Source organism: Zea mays, chromosome 8 (assembly GCF_902167145.1).
Source record: "Zea mays cultivar B73 chromosome 8, Zm-B73-REFERENCE-NAM-5.0, whole genome shotgun sequence".
Lineage (NCBI taxonomy): Eukaryota > Viridiplantae > Streptophyta > Magnoliopsida > Poales > Poaceae > Zea > Zea mays.
The window spans coordinates 134,961,644-134,982,168 of record NC_050103.1 but is presented as its reverse complement, the minus strand read 5'-3'; positions in this window follow the sequence as shown (position 1 = coordinate 134,982,168).

Below are 20,525 nucleotides of genomic sequence, written 5' to 3'. Positions count from 1 at the left end.
CGAGCGGTGATCACAACAGTGACCCGACCTTCCCGCGCAGGGGCCACGTACATCGGAACTGAGCGAGGATGGGTCGGCTGAATTATAGGAAGATAGACTCAGTCAGTTCACTATTATCTAGGCATCCGTTATTATCATATCCACATGTAATGCTCCACGGTCGAGTATATAAGGCCTAGGGGGCACCCCTTCAAGACGATCGACCTCATATTACTTAGCCATCCACACCGGCTCTCTATGTTTCCAATACTAGAGAACCTCCTTGTAACCCACCATATAAAGTACTCACACCAGGACGTAGGGTGTTACGCATCTCAAAGCGGCCCGAACCTGTACACAAATGTCCACTGTCTCTCGTGCATTTAGCACGAACCATCGAGCTACAGTCAATAACACCGTCCTACTCCAAAAAGCACCTTGAGGGGCAACCCCGTGTGCGCGGTCGGACCCAAAACACCGACAGCTGGCGCGCCAGGTAGGGGGTGTGTCGTCGATCCAAGCTGGCTCAATGGCCATCACCTTCCAGCACAAGATCATCCTCCGTCCCCGGTCCGTGTTCTGCTTTGGAACTATCTCATCTGTAGCAGATGAGGAAGGAACTCTGCATCGCATCGCGGATCCACCAAAGAGAAAGTCGTCCTTAAAGATCTCCGAGAAAATTGGAGCAAAGCAGGGAAAAGCGCAACCTCCAGCGCTCCGAGAAAAGATCACTTTCAGCAAGCCAGGAGCCGAGGGCCCGTCTACCCGGAGAACCCTGCTGTCCACCTCTCCGACGGAAAGATGGACACGGATCACAAGGAGGAAAGAAGCGAATGAAGCCAAGGGTCGTCAAGTTGCTCTTTCTGGGCCTCCATCCTCAAAGCAGGACAGAAAGAAGATCGTCGTGACAGCTGCCCCATTCTACCCCGACGTCCTCTTCATCGGGGGAAGAATGGAATCGAATCCTATCTTCGACGATGAACCAACTGCACCAGGAGAAGAACCTCTTCATCGAGAGTCTCGCCGGCGGAGGAACCGACGCCGAAATATTCGGCAACATCACGAAGCCGGAGAACGGGATCCGGTGCAGCCCGTATCGCGAGACGAGGTCTCAGAAGTAGGAGAAACTCCAGAAGAATAGGTCCTCAGAGAAAGAAGGAACTCTCGACGACGTGACCGTCGGCAGGCTCAAGAACAGGCCGAGCAGGAAACGAGGCAACGTCGGAAAAATCCACTCTTCGGACGCAACCTGAACCCCGACTTCGCCCGAGCCATGAACACGCCGAGTGAAGTCGGTGGAGTCTTGGCTCAGATAGCTGATGGCCTCCCCCGGACTCCCGACACCGAGGGCTATCGGCGGCTGTTCACTCAAGCAGCCAACCACCTTCTACCCCTCGCTCATCCGCCGAACGATCTACGACACGCCATCAACAGTCGGCAAGACGCACGGAGCTCCATCAATGCTTTGCGCGAACAACGACACGAGAACGAGATCCGTCGCCGGGAAGAATATGATCGGGATCACGGCATCCCGGCACGGAGTCAGGCCATCAGGACCGAGTCGGCCACGGCTTCGACTGGTGGCACCACCCGGGGACGGTCGAGGCACCACGACAACCACTCCCCTCCCCAGCAAAGACATCATCACCGACGACAAGAAGACAGTTGTGGAGTATCGGCGCTTACTCCACGCCTCAGGGCCATTCAATGGCCCCCTAACTTCAAGGTCTCCAACGTCGACAAATATGAACCTAAGCAGGATCCGGGAGGCTGGCTGGCCATCTACACCACCGCTGTCCGAGCCGCTAGGGCAACCGAGGATGTGATGACCGCATACTTGCCTATCGTCCTTGGGCAAGACGTGATGCAATGGCTGCGACACCTACCCCGACACTGCATCGACGACTGGAGCGACTTCAGTCAGCGCTTCACCGCCAACTTCCAATCTCTCTCTAACAAACCGGAGCAACCATGGGACCTCAAATCCATCAAGCACTGGGGGATGAAACTCTCCGGTCATACCTCAAAAGATTCCAGACCATGAGAAATTGTATCCCCGAGGTCGCGGAAGCAGCAGTGATCGAGGACTTCTACTGGGGATCCAATGACTCGGCCTTCGTCCGAGCCATTGTCACACCCGGTTTTAGAAGGCAAACCGAATGCGAACTATGTACGTGCCAGGATCAGAACTCACGTACACAGCGATTACATAAATGAACATCATCACACAATGCTCGAATAATAACATAAAAGAGTACTTATTACATCATAGAGTCATAGACATCCACATAGTCATTGTCTTAACGAGTAAATCAAAGTGCTAAACGAAACGCAGTAAAGATAAAGCCTCCACAGGCAGCTGACTGGGGGTTGCCGCCAACCCACACCTAGAATTCATCGTAGTCTTGAAACTCCTGGAAGTCTCCTTCCACGGCTTCGCCTTCTCCTGAGCAGTGATTACAATGCGGACAACCTGGTGTTTTGTGGTAAAGCAAGGATGAGTACACATCAACGTACTCAGCAAATGTCCCGTTTGGCTGAGGTGGACTAGCTTTATGTGGGGTTAGGCTCAAGCAGTTGCTTTTAGTTGGTCAAGTAGTTATCATTAGTGGAAGCCAGATTTTAGCAGTAACCAATCCGTAAACCATTTCCTCATCGAGGAACATCATCATCATAGTCGAACCAAAACCATATCATAACCATTGTATCTCGAACCATCTGTATCTCTAATCAAAGAGGATCCCAAAGCTGCTCTTAACCGTGAGCACGGCTGATATACCAGTTTCACTACCCTCTGCAGAGGTCGCACACTTTACCCATGAGCCGTGATTCCCTTTCTGCCCGGGGAGAGCTACTCCCCATTGACCACTACCTAGGTGGTCCGGCAGGGCATCACTACGTAGCCTTTACAAAGATTCCCTAGAGATCGTAGCTGCCCGTTAGGTTTCTCCAGTTTGATAAACACAGTACCCCTCCCCGCAGGAGAGTGACTAACAAAGAGCAAAACGAAAGAACCTCGGCACTCAGCCTCGGCAGAGCAAGCACTGTGCCTGGACCCCATTGACGGCACGACGGCTAAGCAACTACACCTCTAGTTCATCTAATTAATCAGCTAAGGGCATCCCATTTCACCCTCATGGTTGCACTGTTATCCCGGGTGGTCTCTCAACGAACCAGTCCTTACGGAGAGGTACTCAGGAAACAGCCTGAGCCCCCTAGAGTATCACAAGATCATCAACATCAACAGGATAACAGTATCATAAATAGCCACATCATGTTCATTGATTATGTTAAAGCAATAGCAAAGTGCTAACCATAATAGCCCATAAGGTCATCAAGGATAAAGTAAAGTGTAAAGCTAGTCAATCCTTAGGTTTCAAGTAAGTAATGCGGGGTAGTAAGTTATAAATGAATAGGACATAATGGGACAGAGGACACTTGCCTTCACCAAACTGCTGATCAGGGACTTCCTCTGCAACTGCCTCGGGAAACACAGACTGCTCGTTGTCTACGCAAAGCAATCATTCACACTATGCACTTGGGAAAATAACAGACAAAACAGTATACCAAACATATGCAGCAGAGAGGGGTCACAAGTTCATAACAGAAAAGGGATAGGCACTCTAAAGTTCCCTAGGTCTGGGGGTAGAGGATTACACAAAGTGATTCACCATCCACTAATCAGGTCTAAGTTGGTGGTGGGATTAAATAATTATCTGGTTTAAGTTCCTAAACTTAAGTGTTTAAGTCCACAAACTTAAGTAATCCAACTTTTATTAAAGTCTACTCATTTCCAATTATCTTAAATAAGGTTTCAATAGTCTTAATCCTATCCTAGTGATTAGCTATTAATTAATACATGGAAACAGCAGGGAAACATTGCATAAACAGGTAGATAATAATATTATGAACATTTTGCAATTTGAAGCACCTAATTTGGAGTTCATATGACAAAGTTATGAATTTTACAAGTTTAGGGGTTAAAATTATACCCTAAGGACTTATTTTTAATTAAATAAAAGGGCCAGGGACTTAACTGCGAGAAACCAGGGACGGCGGGCGCAATTTCCAGAAAACAGGGGGGCTCTTTAAGAAAACGCGCGAGCGAAGGGGTATCGGGCTACTACGGCCGTCAGATCTAAAGCGAACGGCCAGGATTAGATCCTGCGGGCGGGCGCGCGAGCGCGCGGCGGCGGGAGCGGCTGACAGGCAGGGCCGGGCGGACAGCGCGGGCGCGGGCGACTGGCAAGCGGGGCCGGGCGGGCAGAGCGCGCGGGCGGACTGACGGGCGGGGCCGGGCGGACAGAGCGCGCGGGCGGACTGACGGGCGGGGCCGGGCGGACAGCGCGGGCGCGCGGGCGAGCTGACAGGTGGGGCCTAGCGGGCAGAGAGACGGGGTGAGGGGGCAGAGGGCCTGGGCCGCTGGATCGCTGGCGGACGGCCAGGATTAGGTCCGGGCGAGTTGAATCAGGGCCGCCCGATCTGGATTGAACGGCGGAGATCGGGTGGGCGGCCTGGGTCTTCTCTACGGCTAGTTGGGGCGGCGGCGCTCGTCCCCGCGGCAGAGGGCTCGCCGGAGACGAGGGGCACGGGCGACTGGCGGGGCTCTGGGGTGACCTGAGTGGTCGGGGAGGTCGGGGAGGGCGCGGGGAGTTCTCCGGTAGGGTTTGGGTCGGGGCAGAGGCACCGGGGGGGCGGTTCACGGCGGGGCGGCTCGGCGGCGGGGTTACTCTACTCCGGCGAGCAATTACACATGGCAGAGAGCAAAATAAGGGGGCGATAGGGGCGGGAGAGGTCCGTTACCTAAAGGCGGGCTCCGGGGACTCCTCGGCGGCGACGGGGACGCGACGGGGACCCGGGTCGACGGTGGCGGCTACACGGCGGACGACGGGTGAGCGCGGGCAGAGAGAAATAGGGAGGGGGAGAGGGAATTGGGGCGCGTTCCGGGTTGCGGACGCCAGGGCGGAGCTCACCGGGGCTACGGGCGCGGCGGAGCTCCACCGGCGACGAGGAACCGAGCTCGGGACGGCGGGGTTATGGCGGTGGCGCTCTGCGTGCGCGCAGCGAGGGGGAGAGAGGGTCTACTGGGCGCAAATGGGGGGAGAGGGTGAGGGCGAGTGGGGTTCGGGGCACAAGTGGCCAGGGGCGAGGTGGGGCGAGTTCCACGCGCGACGTGGGCGCGGGGAAGGCGGGCGCGAGCAGCTCGGGCGGCGGTTACGCGAGGAAGACGGGGCTGACAGCCCGGGCCCGCGAGCAGAGAGAGAGCGAGGGAGCGAGCGCGCGCGGGGAAAGCGGCAGCGCCGACAGGTGGGGCCGGGCGAGCAGTGAGAGAGGGAGGCGGGTGCGCGGAGGTCGGCCGCGCCGACAGGCCGGGCCCGCTGCGCAGAGAGAGGAGGGGAGGGAGGCGCGCGCGCGAGAGATGGGCCGGCTGGGCCGAAAGGCCGAGGGGGCGGCTGGGTTGGGCCTCTTTGCCTTTTTCTTTTATTCTGAATTGTTTATCCCTTTTCTTTTACCTATTCTATTTGATTCAAATTCAAATGAGCCCCAAATTCAAATTAGACCTTTTGAGAATTATGCACCAAACAAAAAGTGAAATCTAGGGTTCAGCATGATGCAACAATTCATACTCCCTTAGGGTTTAACATAATAGACTATAATTACAAGTAAAATAAGCACTTAGCTCCTATAGAAATGAGAGAGAAAAGAATTAGGAAGGATGAGAAAAGGAAGTAACACCTGAATTTGTGAATATGAGCAAAGAAATTTTATACCCCCAAATTCAGGGTGTTACAAACCTATCCCCCTTAAAAGAATCTCGCCCCGAGATTCAAGGTTGGTCAGCAAAGAGTTCAGGGTATTTGGCCTTCAGGTCATCTTCTCGTTCCCAGGTTGCTTCATCCTCCGAGTGGTGACCCCATCTGACTTTGCACATTCTGATGGTGTTCCTCCGGGTGACTCTGTCTGCAAACTCCAGAATCTGCGTTGGCTTCTCTATGTATGTCAGATCTTCTTGGACTTCCAAACCCTCCACTGGCAACTGTTCTTCTGGTACTCGCAGACACTTCTTCAATTGCGACACATGGAACACATTGTGCACTGCTGACAAACTCTCTGGTAGGTCGAGCTGGTAGGCCACTTCTCCACGCTTGGCTTGAATCTGATATGGTCCGACGTACCGGGGTGCTAGCTTGCCTTTAACTCCGAACCTTCTGACTCCCCTGATAGGTGACACCTTCAGATAGACGTAGTCTCCCACTTCAAAACTCAGTTCTCTTCTCCTTCGGTCCGCATAGCTTCGCTGTCTTGACTGGGCTGTCTTCAGGTTCTCCCGAACCATTTTGATATTCTCTTCGGCTTCAAGCAAGATGTCGGGGCCAAACACCTGTCTCTCTCCAGGCTGGTCCCAATGCAGCGGAGTCCTACAACTCCGTCCGTAGAGCGCCTGAAACGGTGACATCTTCAAGCTGGCCTGGTAACTATTGTTGTAGGAGAATTCTGCATAAGGTAACCTTTTGTCCCATCCTGACTTGTCTTGCAACGCACAGGCTCTCAACATATCTTCTAAGATCTGGTTAGTTCTTTCAGTCTGGCCGTCTGTCTGCGGGTGATAAGCTGAGCTGAAGTTCAAATGTGTGCCCAAAGCTTCTTGTAGCTGCTGCCAAAAATGAGATGTGAACTGCGTTCCTCGATCTGACACTATCTTCTTCGGCACACCATGAAGGCAGACTATTCGTGACATGTATAACTCAGCTAACGTTGCTCCAGTGTACGTCGTCTTCACAGGTATGAAATGGGCCACCTTTGTTAAGCGGTCCACAACCACCCAGATGGAATCATAACCGGCCCGGGTACGAGGTAGGCCAACTATAAAATCCATCCCGATTTCATCCCACTTCCACTGAGGAATCCGCAATGGCTGCAACAGTCCGGCGGGCCTCTGATGCTCCGCTTTGGTTCTCTGACAGCTATCACAGATGGCGACATATTCTGCGATCTCCCTTTTCATACCATACCACCAAAACCTCCTTTTTAAATCCTGGTACATCTTCTCACTCCCTGGGTGTATGGAGTAGGCTGTCTCATGAGCTTCCTTGAGGATCAATTCCCGAATAGGTTTGAGGTCGGGAACACACAATCGGTTCTTGAACCAGATTACCCCTTCTTCATCCTCTCGAAAGTCTTTGCCTCTTCCTTCTAGGATCAGCTGCCGGATCTTGTTGATGTTTTCATCATCCTTCTGCCCTTCTTTGATCTCCCGCTCTAGGGTGGGCTCTAATTCCACTGTCCCTCCTTGCGTACTATTCAGGAAACCGAGGCTCAGTCTGTCAAACTCCTTGGCTAACTCATACGGCATTGGGTGCGAGGCCAACATATTGACTTGACTTTTCCTGCTCAGAGCATCTGCAACAACATTGGCTTTGCCCGGATGGTAATGTATCTCCAACTCATAGTCTTTCATCAATTCCAACCATCTTCGCTGCCTCATGTTTAACTCTGACTGGGTGAATATGTACTTCAGACTTTTATGATCGGTGTAGATGTCGCACTTCTGCCCATACAGGTAATGTCTCCAGGTCTTCAAAGCATGAACCACTGCTGCCAATTCCAGGTCATGTATGGGGTAATTCTTCTCATGGATCTTCAGCTGTCGAGATGAGTATGCTACAACTCTCCCTTCTTGCATCAGTACACATCCCAATCCGGTGTACGAAGCGTCGCAATACACTGAGAATGACTTGTGAACATCAGGCAGGACTAACACAGGAGCTGTAGTCAATCTATTCTTCAGTTCCTCAAATGCTTCCTGACACTTTTGAGTCCACTTAAACTCAACTTTCTTCGCTAGCAACGCTGTCATTGGTCTAGCAATCTTTGAGAAGCCTTCAATGAAACGCCTATAATACCCAGCCATTCCAATGAAGCTCTTGATCCCACGAACATCCTTCGGTGCTTTCCAGTTCAGGATATCTGCTACTTTCTTTGGATCCACTGCTAACCCATCTTGATTTATGATGTGACCCAGAAATAAGACTTCATGAATCCAGAACTCGCATTTGCCCAGCTTGGCATACAATTAATGCTCTCGAAGTCTTTGCAATACCATTTTCAAATGCTCTACATGATCTTCTTCACTTTGAGAGTATATGAGAATGTCATCGATGAACACTACCACAAACTTGTCTAGATAGTCCATGAACACACTGTTCATCAGGTACATGAAGAAGGCTGGCGCATTTGTCAAACCAAAGGACATAACTGTGAACTCATATAACCCATACTTGGTGATGAATGCCGTCTTCGGTATATCCGAGGGTCGGATTCTGAGTTGATGGTAGCCTGACCTCAGATCTATCTTCGAGAATACGCTGGCACCTCTGAGCTGGTCAAACAGATCTTCTATCCTTGGCAGGGGGTACTTGTTCTTGACAGTGACTTCATTCAGGGCTCTGTAGTCTATGCACATCCTTTTGGTACCATCTTTCTTCTCTACAAACAACACTGGAGCGGCCCAAGGCGAGGTGCTTGGCCTGATGTAACCCTTCTCTAACATCTCATCTATCTGCTTCTTGAGTTCCACCAATTCTGGTCCAGACACTCGATAGGCTCTCTTTGAAATGGGGGCGGTACCGGGGATGAGCTCTATGGCAAATTCGACCTTTCTCTCGGGTGGCATACCCATTAGCTCCTCGGGAAACACATCCGGAAAGTCCGACACAACCTTGATAGCCTCGAGCGGGTTGGGCTCCTTACTATCAACTGAAATCTGGTGACAGACTCCCTCTTCTGACTTAGGCATCCTTAGCTCGGCCACTACCTCTTCTCCTGACGGGGACTTCAATGTTACGGTCCTCTTGTCACAACTAACATTCGCCTCATACTTCATCAACCAGTTCATCCCTAGAATGACATCTATCCCAGGGGTGTCTATTACTATTAAGTCACTGGGGAAACCTATCCCCCTTATTTCCACCATTATGTTTGAACATATTTTATCTGTTTGCACCTTGCCACCAACCGAATTAATCCTCATGGGTGGCATCATTGCCTCTACTGAGATGTTATGCAATTCTACCCATGTTGCAGTGACAAAAGAATGAGTTGCACCAGTATCAAATAGCACTTTCGCGGGATGAGATTCGACTGAGAACATACCTACTGCCACATCTGGTGCATCCTGGATCGCTTCGGCCTCCAAGTGGTTCACCTTTCCACGGTTGTACGCTTGATTACGATTGCCTGCTGCCGGCTGCAGTACACCTTGCCTTGCTGGAGCATTGGGGTTGGTTTGCTGCTGAGCCGTCTTCTTTGGGCACTGCATCGCCCAGTGGCCTTGATCTCCACAGTGGAAACATCCTCTGCCTCCTCCTTGTGCTGGGGCTGCTTGGTTGCTCTGATTCGCTGCTGGGGCAGGAAGGCGAGGTGCCTGGTTGTTCTGCTTCTGATACTGATTACCTCCCTGCTGGTTGTGCTGACGATACTGCTGCTGCTGCTGTGGGTACTGCCTCTGAAACTGCTGCTGATGCAGACGCTGATTCTGATTCTGATATCCCTGTGGGTGACCAAGTCTGCCTTGCTGAGATGAACTGCCTGAGAAACGTGGACGGCTGATCCCTCCGGACTGGGGTCCACTCATCTTGCGCTTCCGATCCTCCATATCCTTACGCTTCTTCTCAGTCATAACTGCCCTATCGATCAGGTGCTGGAAGGTGGGGAAGGTGTGATTCATCAGCTGGTAATGCAGGGGATCCACCAAACCTCTCATGAACCTGTACTGCCTCTTGGCATCAGTGTTGACGTCCTCGGGTGCATAACGAGACAGCTGCAGAAACTTGTCTCTGTACTCACTAACAGACATGGGTCCCTGCTTCAGAGCCAGAAACTCCTCCTTCTTCACGATCATCAGTCCCTCTGGCACATGGTACCGGCGGAAACTCTCGCTGAATTCCTCCCAGGTGATGGCTTCGGGGTCAGCATGGGTGGCGAGGTAGGACTCCCACCAGGACTGGGCTGCTCCCCTCAGCTGGCGGGGACCATACAGAACCTTCTCCCTGTCGTCACATTGGGCGGTGCGCAGTTCCCTTTCCACTGCGCGCAGCCAGTCTTCTGCATCCATGGGGTCAGCAGAATGGGCGAAGGTAGGAGGGTGCCCTCTCATGAACTCACCACGCTTGTCTCGTGGCATCTGGGGCATCTGCACTTGCAATTGGGGTTGGGGTTGCTGTTGAGCCTGCTGCATGGCTGCCAGAGTCTGCCCGATGGCCTGCACTGCCTGGGTCTGCATCAAGAACATCTGCTCCACTGACATCGGGGGTGGTGGGGGAGGCTGCCTCTGTTGTTCCTCCTGCTGGTCATGCTGCTCTTGCTGAGCACGTCTGTTGCATCGGCGCCTGTTGTCAGACATCTGTGGAAGACATTCATACATCAGCATTGATCTTACAACCCTTCAGCATAAGAAAAGAAAAGAGAATACAGAATTCTTCATGACACTGAGTGAACAAAGAGCTTCACTGATCCTCATTCATGATTCAATACAGCTTCTCAGATAAGAAAGGAAAGTAAGAGTAAATGGCTTCCCAACTAAACAACTGACTTCATTAATATTACTAGCTAAGCCAAACTGCAGGGGAAACCCACATGTTGGCTACAGTCATTACAAAGATCCAAATCCAGCACAAGTTCATCATAACAAGCATGAAAGCAACTAATAAGCAAACTAAACTAAATGGAAGCAACTGATAAGCAAACTAAACTGACTACCTAAGACTGAGACATCTGACTTAAGAATTATTACAAACTCCGACGTTAACGATCTAAGGATCCAGATCTATCCTGGTCTTACAGACAGGGGAACCATAAGTGTGGTGACCACGTGGCGGTGAGCGGTATGGGTGCTGAGTCTCGACAGGAGCGGGGGAACCACCCTCCTGGTGATGGCGCTCTGCCAACTCAGCACGCAACTCCGCAATCTCCATTCGAGCCCTGCTTAGCTCGTCCAGAGAGTGATCCAGCTCCGTGTTAAGCACTGCGACTAGGTTGACTGTGCTGCTCAACCTAGGGTTAGCCTCACCAACAGGTGAAACAACCACACTCTCTGTGCTGCCAGTAGGGCGGCGGGGGTAGTACCGAAGGTTAAGACCGTCGGCCACGCCACCGAACAAAGAACAGTACTGAGAGAGTGCACGTCGTGCTGCATCCTGCATAGCCGCCTCTGCAGTGTCCCTCTCGGAGATGGAATAGTGCTCCGAAACGGCCTCCGCACCCCGGAGGTCATCCTCCGGACGGCGAACTAGGCAGGTAGCCTCCCAGCGGTCCGGGTACCTCCCGCGACTGTGCTGGTAGACTACACAACGATACTCGATCGACCAGGTGTGCCGGTCGAAAGCCTGGCGCAGCAAGGTGTCGAGCGCGTCATGGAAGTGACAACCGCGAGCGGCGTCACGGGTGATGGGTCGGGCGACCCATCCTTCCGCCTCCTGCGGCTCAGAAGACTCCGTGCTGTGGTCTGAGTCGTCGTCGTCGGGATCTCCTCCAGTAGCTCCTCCAACAGCTCCTCCAACAGCCGGGACGTCCCATGGTGGAACAAGGGGCGCCTCCAGCTGGGCAACAGAGGAACGGGGCCTCACGGTCTCCACCTCCTGCTGGGGTGAGGAGGAAGAGCCCTGCTGCTCTCCGTGCTGGCGCCGGCGTTCCTGCTCCTCACGCAGACGGTGGTGCAGCCTCTCCAGGTGACTCGACTGTCCGGACACGGTGCGGTGCAGAGGACGCTCCGCAAGTCGAGACGGCAGGAAAGGAATCACCGACTTACGTGCAGTGTGTCTAAGACGAGCCATCTACAAAAGACACCGTAAGCACAAGAGTAAGAGCAGAACTAATATGACAAGTGAATAAACCAAAGATAGAATAAGATAAAAATTTTAACAAGGTATAGTATAGATAGATAGTAAAACATAGGGTTGGTCGAGGTGACCGACTTTTGAAGTAACAACAGAGGTCAAGGTGAGAGGGAAGGTCAATAGTCCTTAGTACGACCAGTGCTACTCTAGGTCAGCGGTCCTACAGTCAGCACGGCTTTGATACCACTTATGTCACACCCGGTTTTAGAAGGCAAACCGAATGCGAACTATGTACGTGCCAGGATCAGAACTCACGTACACAGCGATTACATAAATGAACATCATCACACAATGCTCGAATAATAACATAAAAGAGTACTTATTACATCATAGAGTCATAGACATCCACATAGTCATTGTCTTAACGAGTAAATCAAAGTGCTAAACGAAACGCAGTAAAGATAAAGCCTCCACAGGCAGCTGACTGGGGGTTGCCGCCAACCCACACCTAGAATTCATCGTAGTCTTGAAACTCCTGGAAGTCTCCTTCCACGGCTTCGCCTTCTCCTGAGCAGTGATTACAATGCGGACAACCTGGTGTTTTGTGGTAAAGCAAGGATGAGTACACATCAACGTACTCAGCAAATGTCCCGTTTGGCTGAGGTGGACTAGCTTTATGTGGGGTTAGGCTCAAGCAGTTGCTTTTAGTTGGTCAAGTAGTTATCATTAGTGGAAGCCAGATTTTAGCAGTAACCAATCCGTAAACCATTTCCTCATCGAGGAACATCATCATCATAGTCGAACCAAAACCATATCATAACCATTGTATCTCGAACCATCTGTATCTCTAATCAAAGAGGATCCCAAGGCTGCTCTTAACCGTGAGCACGGCTGATATACCAGTTTCACTACCCTCTGCAGAGGTCGCACACTTTACCCATGAGCCATGATTCCCTTTCTGCCCGGGGAGAGCTACTCCCCATTGACCACTACCTAGGTGGTCCGGCAGGGCATCACTACGTAGCCTTTACAAAGATTCCCTAGAGATCGTAGCTGCCCGTTAGGTTTCTCCAGTTTGATAAACACAGTACCCCTCCCCGCAGGAGAGTGACTAACAAAGAGCAAAACGAAAGAACCTCGGCACTCAGCCTCGGCAGAGCAAGCACTGTGCCTGGACCCCATTGACGGCACGACGGCTAAGCAACTACACCTCTAGTTCATCTAATTAATCAGCTAAGGGCATCCCATTTCACCCTCATGGTTGCACTGTTATCCTGGGTGGTCTCTCAACGAACCAGTCCTTACGGAGAGGTACTCAGGAAACAGCCTGAGCCCCCTAGAGTATCACAAGATCATCAACATCAACAGGATAACAGTATCATAAATAGCCACATCATGTTCATTGATTATGTTAAAGCAATAGCAAAGTGCTAACCATAATAGCCCATAAGGTCATCAAGGATAAAGTAAAGTGTAAAGCTAGTCAATCCTTAGGTTTCAAGTAAGTAATGCGGGGTAGTAAGTTATAAATGAATAGGACATAATGGGACAGAGGACACTTGCCTTCACCAAACTGCTGATCAGGGACTTCCTCTGCAACTGCCTCGGGAAACACAGACTGCTCGTTGTCTACGCAAAGCAATCATTCACACTATGCACTTGGGAAAATAACAGACAAAACAGTATACCAAACATATGCAGCAGAGAGGGGTCACAAGTTCATAACAGAAAAGGGATAGGCACTCTAAAGTTCCCTAGGTCTGGGGGTAGAGGATTACACAAAGTGATTCACCATCCACTAATCAGGTCTAAGTTGGTGGTGGGATTAAATAATTATCTGGTTTAAGTTCCTAAACTTAAGTGTTTAAGTCCACAAACTTAAGTAATCCAACTTTTATTAAAGTCTACTCATTTCCAATTATCTTAAATAAGGTTTCAATAGTCTTAATCCTATCCTAGTGATTAGCTATTAATTAATACATGGAAACAGCAGGGAAACATTGCATAAACAGGTAGATAATAATATTATGAACATTTTGCAATTTGAAGCACCTAATTTGGAGTTCATATGACAAAGTTATGAATTTTACAAGTTTAGGGGTTAAAATTATACCCTAAGGACTTATTTTTAATTAAATAAAAGGGCCAGGGACTTAACTGCGAGAAACCAGGGACGGCGGGCGCAATTTCCAGAAAACAGGGGGGCTCTTTAAGAAAACGCGCGAGCGAAGGGGTATCGGGCTACTACGGCCGTCAGATCTAAAGCGAACGGCCAGGATTAGATCCTGCGGGCGGGCGCGCGAGCGCGCGGCGGCGGGAGCGGCTGACAGGCGGGGCCGGGCGGACAGCGCGGGCGCGGGCGACTGGCAAGCGAGGCCGGGCGGGCAGAGCGCGCGGGCGGACTGACGGGCGGGGCCGGGCGGACAGAGCGCGCGGGCGGACTGACGGGCGGGGCCGGGCGGACAGCGCGGGCGCGCGGGCGAGCTGACAGGTGGGGCCTAGCGGGCAGAGAGACGGGGTGAGGGGGCAGAGGGCCTGGGCCGCTGGATCGCTGGCGGACGGCCAGGATTAGGTCCGGGCGAGTTGAATCAGGGCCGCCCGATCTGGATTGAACGGCGGAGATCGGGTGGGCGGCCTGGGTCTTCTCTACGGCTAGTTGGGGCGGCGGCGCTCGTCCCCGCGGCGGAGGGCTCGCCGGAGACGAGGGGCACGGGCGACTGGCGGGGCTCTGGGGTGACCTGAGTGGTCGGGGAGGTCGGGGAGGGCGCGGGGAGTTCTCCGGTAGGGTTTGGGTCGGGGCAGAGGCACCGGGGGGGCGGTTCACGGCGGGGCGGCTCGGCGGCGGGGTTACTCTACTCCGGCGAGCAATTACACATGGCAGAGAGCAAAATAAGGGGGCGATAGGGGCGGGAGAGGTCCGTTACCTCAAGGCGGGCTCCGGGGACTCCTCGGCGGCGACGGGGACGCGACGGGGACCCGGGTCGACGGTGGCGGCTGCACGGCGGACGACGGGTGAGCGCGGGCAGAGAGAAATAGGGAGGGGGAGAGGGAATTGGGGCGCGTTCCGGGTTGCGGACGCCAGGGCGGAGCTCACCGGGGCTACGGGCGCGGCGGAGCTCCACCGGCGACGAGGAACCGAGCTCGGGACGGCGGGGTTATGGCGGTGGCGCTCTGCGTGCGCGCAGCGAGGGGGAGAGAGGGTCTACTGGGCGCAAATGGGGGGAGAGGGTGAGGGCGAGTGGGGTTCGGGGCACAAGTGGCCAGGGGCGAGGTGGGGCGAGTTCCACGCGCGACGTGGGCGCGGGGAAGGCGGGCGCGAGCAGCTCGGGCGGCGGTTACGCGAGGAAGACGGGGCTGACAGCCCGGGCCCGCGAGCAGAGAGAGAGCGAGGGAGCGAGCGCGCGCGGGGAAAGCGGCAGCGCCGACAGGTGGGGCCGGGCGAGCAGTGAGAGAGGGAGGCGGGTGCGCGGAGGTCGGCCGCGCCGACAGGCCGGGCCCGCTGCGCAGAGAGAGGAGGGGAGGGAGGCGCGCGCGCGAGAGATGGGCCGGCTGGGCCGAAAGGCCGAGGGGGCGGCTGGGTTGGGCCTCTTTGCCTTTTTCTTTTATTCTGAATTGTTTATCCCTTTTCTTTTACCTATTCTATTTGATTCAAATTCAAATGAGCCCCAAATTCAAATTAGACCTTTTGAGAATTATGCACCAAACAAAAAGTGAAATCTAGGGTTCAGCATGATGCAACAATTCATACTCCCTTAGGGTTTAACATAATAGACTATAATTACAAGTAAAATAAGCACTTAGCTCCTATAGAAATGAGAGAGAAAAGAATTAGGAAGGATGAGAAAAGGAAGTAACACCTGAATTTGTGAATATGAGCAAAGAAATTTTATACCCCCAAATTCAGGGTGTTACAGCCATACTACAAAAGGCGCCAACCACTTCGGAGCAGCTATTCCGGGAAGCCGACCTCTACATCACCGCTAATGAACGAGCTCTAGACCTCATCGGAGGAGCAAAGCCGGCACCGACAGCACCGCGATGCGACACGAACCAGCAACCCGACAAACGCTGGGAGAAGAGGCCTCGTGAAGAGGTCCACGCCACCGGACCACCCACCTCTCGCGCCCGAGGAGGACCTCGCGGAGGCGAATGCACGCTGGACGACATCCTCAACGCCCAGTGCCCGTACCACAAGGACATGCGCCACACCCTCCGGAACTGCAGAGACTTCAAGCATTCCGTGGGGAACGACCGACCCTTCCAACCTCTGCCTCCTCCCCTACCGTGAGGAGGACCAGGAGAACCACGACAACCCCAGCAACAGGAGGAGGGAGGAGGTGGAGCCTTCCCGTGCGTTGATAGAGAAGTCAACGTCATCTTCGGCGAACACGGGTCGCAGGAAAGCAAGAGACAACAAAAGCTCAACGATCGTTAGATACTGGTGGTGGCTACCGGTCCACCCGCCCCGTACCAATGGTCTGAGCACCCAATCACCTTCACCCGGGCAGATCAGTGGCTCAACTTTGACCACCCAGGCAAGTACCCGCTCCTCATCGATCCGGTGATCCGAGAGAGCTGGGTAAAGAAGGTGTTAGTGGACGGGGGAAGCAACATCAATGTCACCTTCCCCCGGACGCTCCAAGGCTTGGGAGTTCGCCTCAAAGAGCTCCACGAGTCGGACACACCCTTCTTCGGCATCGTGCCGACTGAAGGAGAATACCCGTTGGGCCACATATACATGCCGATCACCTTCGGAACTCCGGAGAACTACAGAACCGAGTTCCTGAGGTTCGAGGTGGCGAACTTCGACTGCGGAGACAACGCCATCATCGGGAGGCCTGGATTGGCGAAGTTCATGGCCATTCCGCATTATACATACATGACATTGAAGATGCCAAGACCACAAGGAATCATAATTGTGCGCGCTGACTTCCAAGGCACCGCAGAATGTTTCCGAGTGGCCATTCAGGTGGCCCTCACTACCAAACCATCGGCGACTTTTTCTGCGCAGGCAAACTCAAAGCCTGAGGAAGACCTCGCGGTACCCGTGAATGAAGCTCAAGCCGTGACCTCTATGCGGCCGACTGAAGAAACCAAGAGAATCAATCTTGGGTTCGCCGACGAGCGCAAAACTGCTATCATCAGTTCCAGTCTGAATGACAAATAGGAAGGCGCGCTCGTTCAGTTTTTGCAAGAGAACTGAAACATATTCGCATGGCAACCTGCGGATATGCCGGGAGTCCCGAGAGAACTGGCCGAGCACAAATTGAAGGTCTACCCCCAGGCAAGGCCGATCCGACAAAAATTACGTCGCTTCACGCCCGACAAGAGAGAAGCCATCTGTGCTGAGCTGGCTTGCTTGGTTGTGACCGGATTCATTAGAGAGGTGTTACATCCTGAGTGGTTAGCTAATCCTGTTCTTGTACTCAAAAAGAATAAAGTGGATTGGCGCATGTGCGTCGACTATACGGATCTCAACAAACACTGTCTGAAGGATCCCTTCGGGCTTCCTAGGATAGACCAGGTGGTGGACTCAACCGCCGGATGTTCTATGTTGTCTTTCTTGGATTGCTACTCTAGGTATCATCAGATTAGTTTGGCAAAAGAAGACGAGGAAAAAACAGCATTCATCACCCCGTTCGGAGCCTTCTGCTATACCTCCATGTCGTTCGACCTCAAAAACGCTGGAGCGACTTATCAGAGAGCTATTCAGACATGCTTAGCCGACCACTGGGGCAAGTGTGTGAAATCTTATGTGGATGATGTGGTGATCAAGACAGAGAATTCAGAAAATTTCATTGAAGATTTACAGCTGGTCTTCAACAGTCTACGGCGATACCGATGGAAGCTTAATCCCGAAAAATGTGTCTTCGGAGTACCAGCAGGAAAGTTGCTCGGGTTTATTGTCAGCCACCGGGGAATTGAAGCCAATCCAGAAAAGATCGAGGCCATCATGAGGATGGAAGCACCACGATCACAAAAGAAAGTACAAAGACTTACCGGATGTATGGCAGCTCTGAGCAGATTCATATCAAGGCTGGGAGAAAAAGGCTTACCATTCTATAAGTTGCTCAAGAAGGTAGACAAATTCCAGTGGACTTCAGAAGCACATGAAGCTCTAGATGCGTTGAAGAAACTCTTGACAACAACACCAGTGCTAAAACCACCACGCTGAGCCACGCCGACTCAACCGGCTGAAGATCTGCTATTATACATCTCTTGCACGACTCACGTGGTGAGCACCGTGTTGGTAGTCGAGCGAGCAGAAGAGGGACATGCATACCTGGTACAGCATCCTGTCTATTTCGTCAGTGAAGTTCTGGGTCCCTCGAAGAAGAAATACCCTTAGCTTCAGAAGTTATTATATGCAGTACTTCTAACTGCACAGAAGCTCCGTCACTACTTCGATGACCACAAAGTCATAGTAGTCACTGGATTTCCGATAGGGGATATTCTCCACAATAAAGAAGCCATTGGAAGAATAGCCAAGTGGGCCTGTGAACTGGGATCTCATGACATTGAATTTCGACCTCGCACTGCCATCAAAACTCAAGCACTGGTCGACTTTGTATCAGAATGGACCGAGCAACAGGTGCCGGATAATCTAGAAACTGCAGAAGTATGGCGAATGTATTTTGATGGCTCATTAAAGCTGCAGGGAGCGAACGCAGGGATCCTCTTTATCGCGCCTGGAGGTGAACAACTCAAATATGCTCTTCAACTGTTATTCCCTGCGTCCAACAATGTAGCAGAATACGAAGCTCTGGTTCATGGACTGAACATTGCCATATCACTGGGCATCAAGAGACTGATGGTATATGGAGATTCTCTGGTGGTCATAAGTCAGATAAATAAAGAATGGGATTGCTCGAATGATTCCATGGGAAAATACTGCACTGCTATCCAGAAACTAGAAGACAAATTTGAAGGACTGGAATTTCATCATGTGGAGAGAGATCGCAACACGGCAGTTGATACATTGTCCAAGCTCGGATCCAGTCGGACTCAGGTCCCACCTGGAGTTTTCGTACAAGAAATACTGCATCCGAGCATTTCACTAGATCGGGTGGAGGAATGCAATGCTCTGAGCCAACCAAAGTCAAATTCTAATGACTGGAGGGAGCCGATCATCAAGTACATAAAAAATGAGGAGGAACCAGATGACAAAAATGCAGCAGAACAAATTGCAAGGCAGTCAGCTCATTATACTCTCATTGGGGAAACGCTATACAGAAGGGGCGCATCAGGAGTCCTCATGAAATGCATTATCTCAGCCACCGGAAAGCAACTGCTAGAAGAGGTTCATGCTGGGCAATGCGGGATACACGCAGCATCCAGGACCCTGGTTGGGAAGGTCTTCAGGTCAGGTTTCTACTGGCCAACAGCAAAAAGTGATGCAGCCGAGTTAGTCCAGAGGTGCGAAGCCTGCCAGTACTTGTCAAAACAGCAACATCTACCAGCGCAGCAACTGCAAACCATACCCGTAACTTGGCCGTTCGCATGCTGGAGATTGGATATGATTGGACCTTTCAAGAAGGCTCAAGGAGGATACACTCATGTACTGGTTGCTATCGACAAATTCACTAAATGGATATAGTTCAAACCCATTGCTTCTCTAACTTCAGCTAAAGCATTGGAATTCATACAAGACATAATATTCAGGTTTGGAATACCGAATAGCATCATAACCGACCTGGGATCGAACTTCACAAGTTCAGAGTTCTTCGATTCTGCGAGCAAAAGAGCATTCAGATCAAATATGCCTCGGTGGCGCACCCAAGAGCCAACGGGCAGGTAGAAAGAGCCAACGGGATGATATTGGAAGTGCTCAGAAAGAAAGTCTTCGACAAGAATGAAAAGTTCGCAGGAAAGTGGATCAGAGAGCTGTCGTATGTTGTTTGGAGCCTAAGAACTCAACCTAGTCGAGCTCTACATGGAAACACTCCTTTCTTCATGGTCTATGGTTCGGAGGCAGTGCTACCCGCTGATCTCAAGTTTGGGGCACCAAGGTTAATCTTTGAAAACATAGCAGAAGCTGAAGCTACTAGACTGGAGGATGTCGATATACTAGAAGAAGAACGATTGAATACGGTGATTCAATCAGCACGATATCAGCAAACTCTAAGGCGCTATCATGACAAGGCCATGCGACATCGATCCTTTGCAGTGGGAGACCTCGTCCTCCGCCGAATTCTAACGGGGGAGGGACGGCACAAACTGTCACCAATATGGGAAGGACCATTCATAGTAGCAGAAGTCACTCGGCCTGGATCATATCGTCTCACTCAAATGAACGACACGGAAATTGGGAACTCATGGAACATAGAACATCTCAAGAAGTTTTACCCCTAGCTATATCTCAAAAGCTATTGGGACGACAATGTACTCTGTAAACTGGGAAATATATCATCAATAAAAAGACTTCAAAGGCACTCAAATTGTTCACTGTCAACCTGCATGCTTACTTAACTCAGGGTGACCACTATACCCTACTAATGGAGCAATCGGCTTAAGTCGGCGACGGCTTAAGGCGGTGCAACATGCTCACGCTTACTTAACTCGGGGTGACCATTATACCCTACTAACGGAGCAATCGGCTTAAGTCGGCAATGACTAAGGCGGTGCGACATGCTCACGCTTACTTAACTCGGGGTGACCACTACACCCTACTAACGGAGCAATCGGCTTAAGTCGGCAATGACTTAAGGCGGT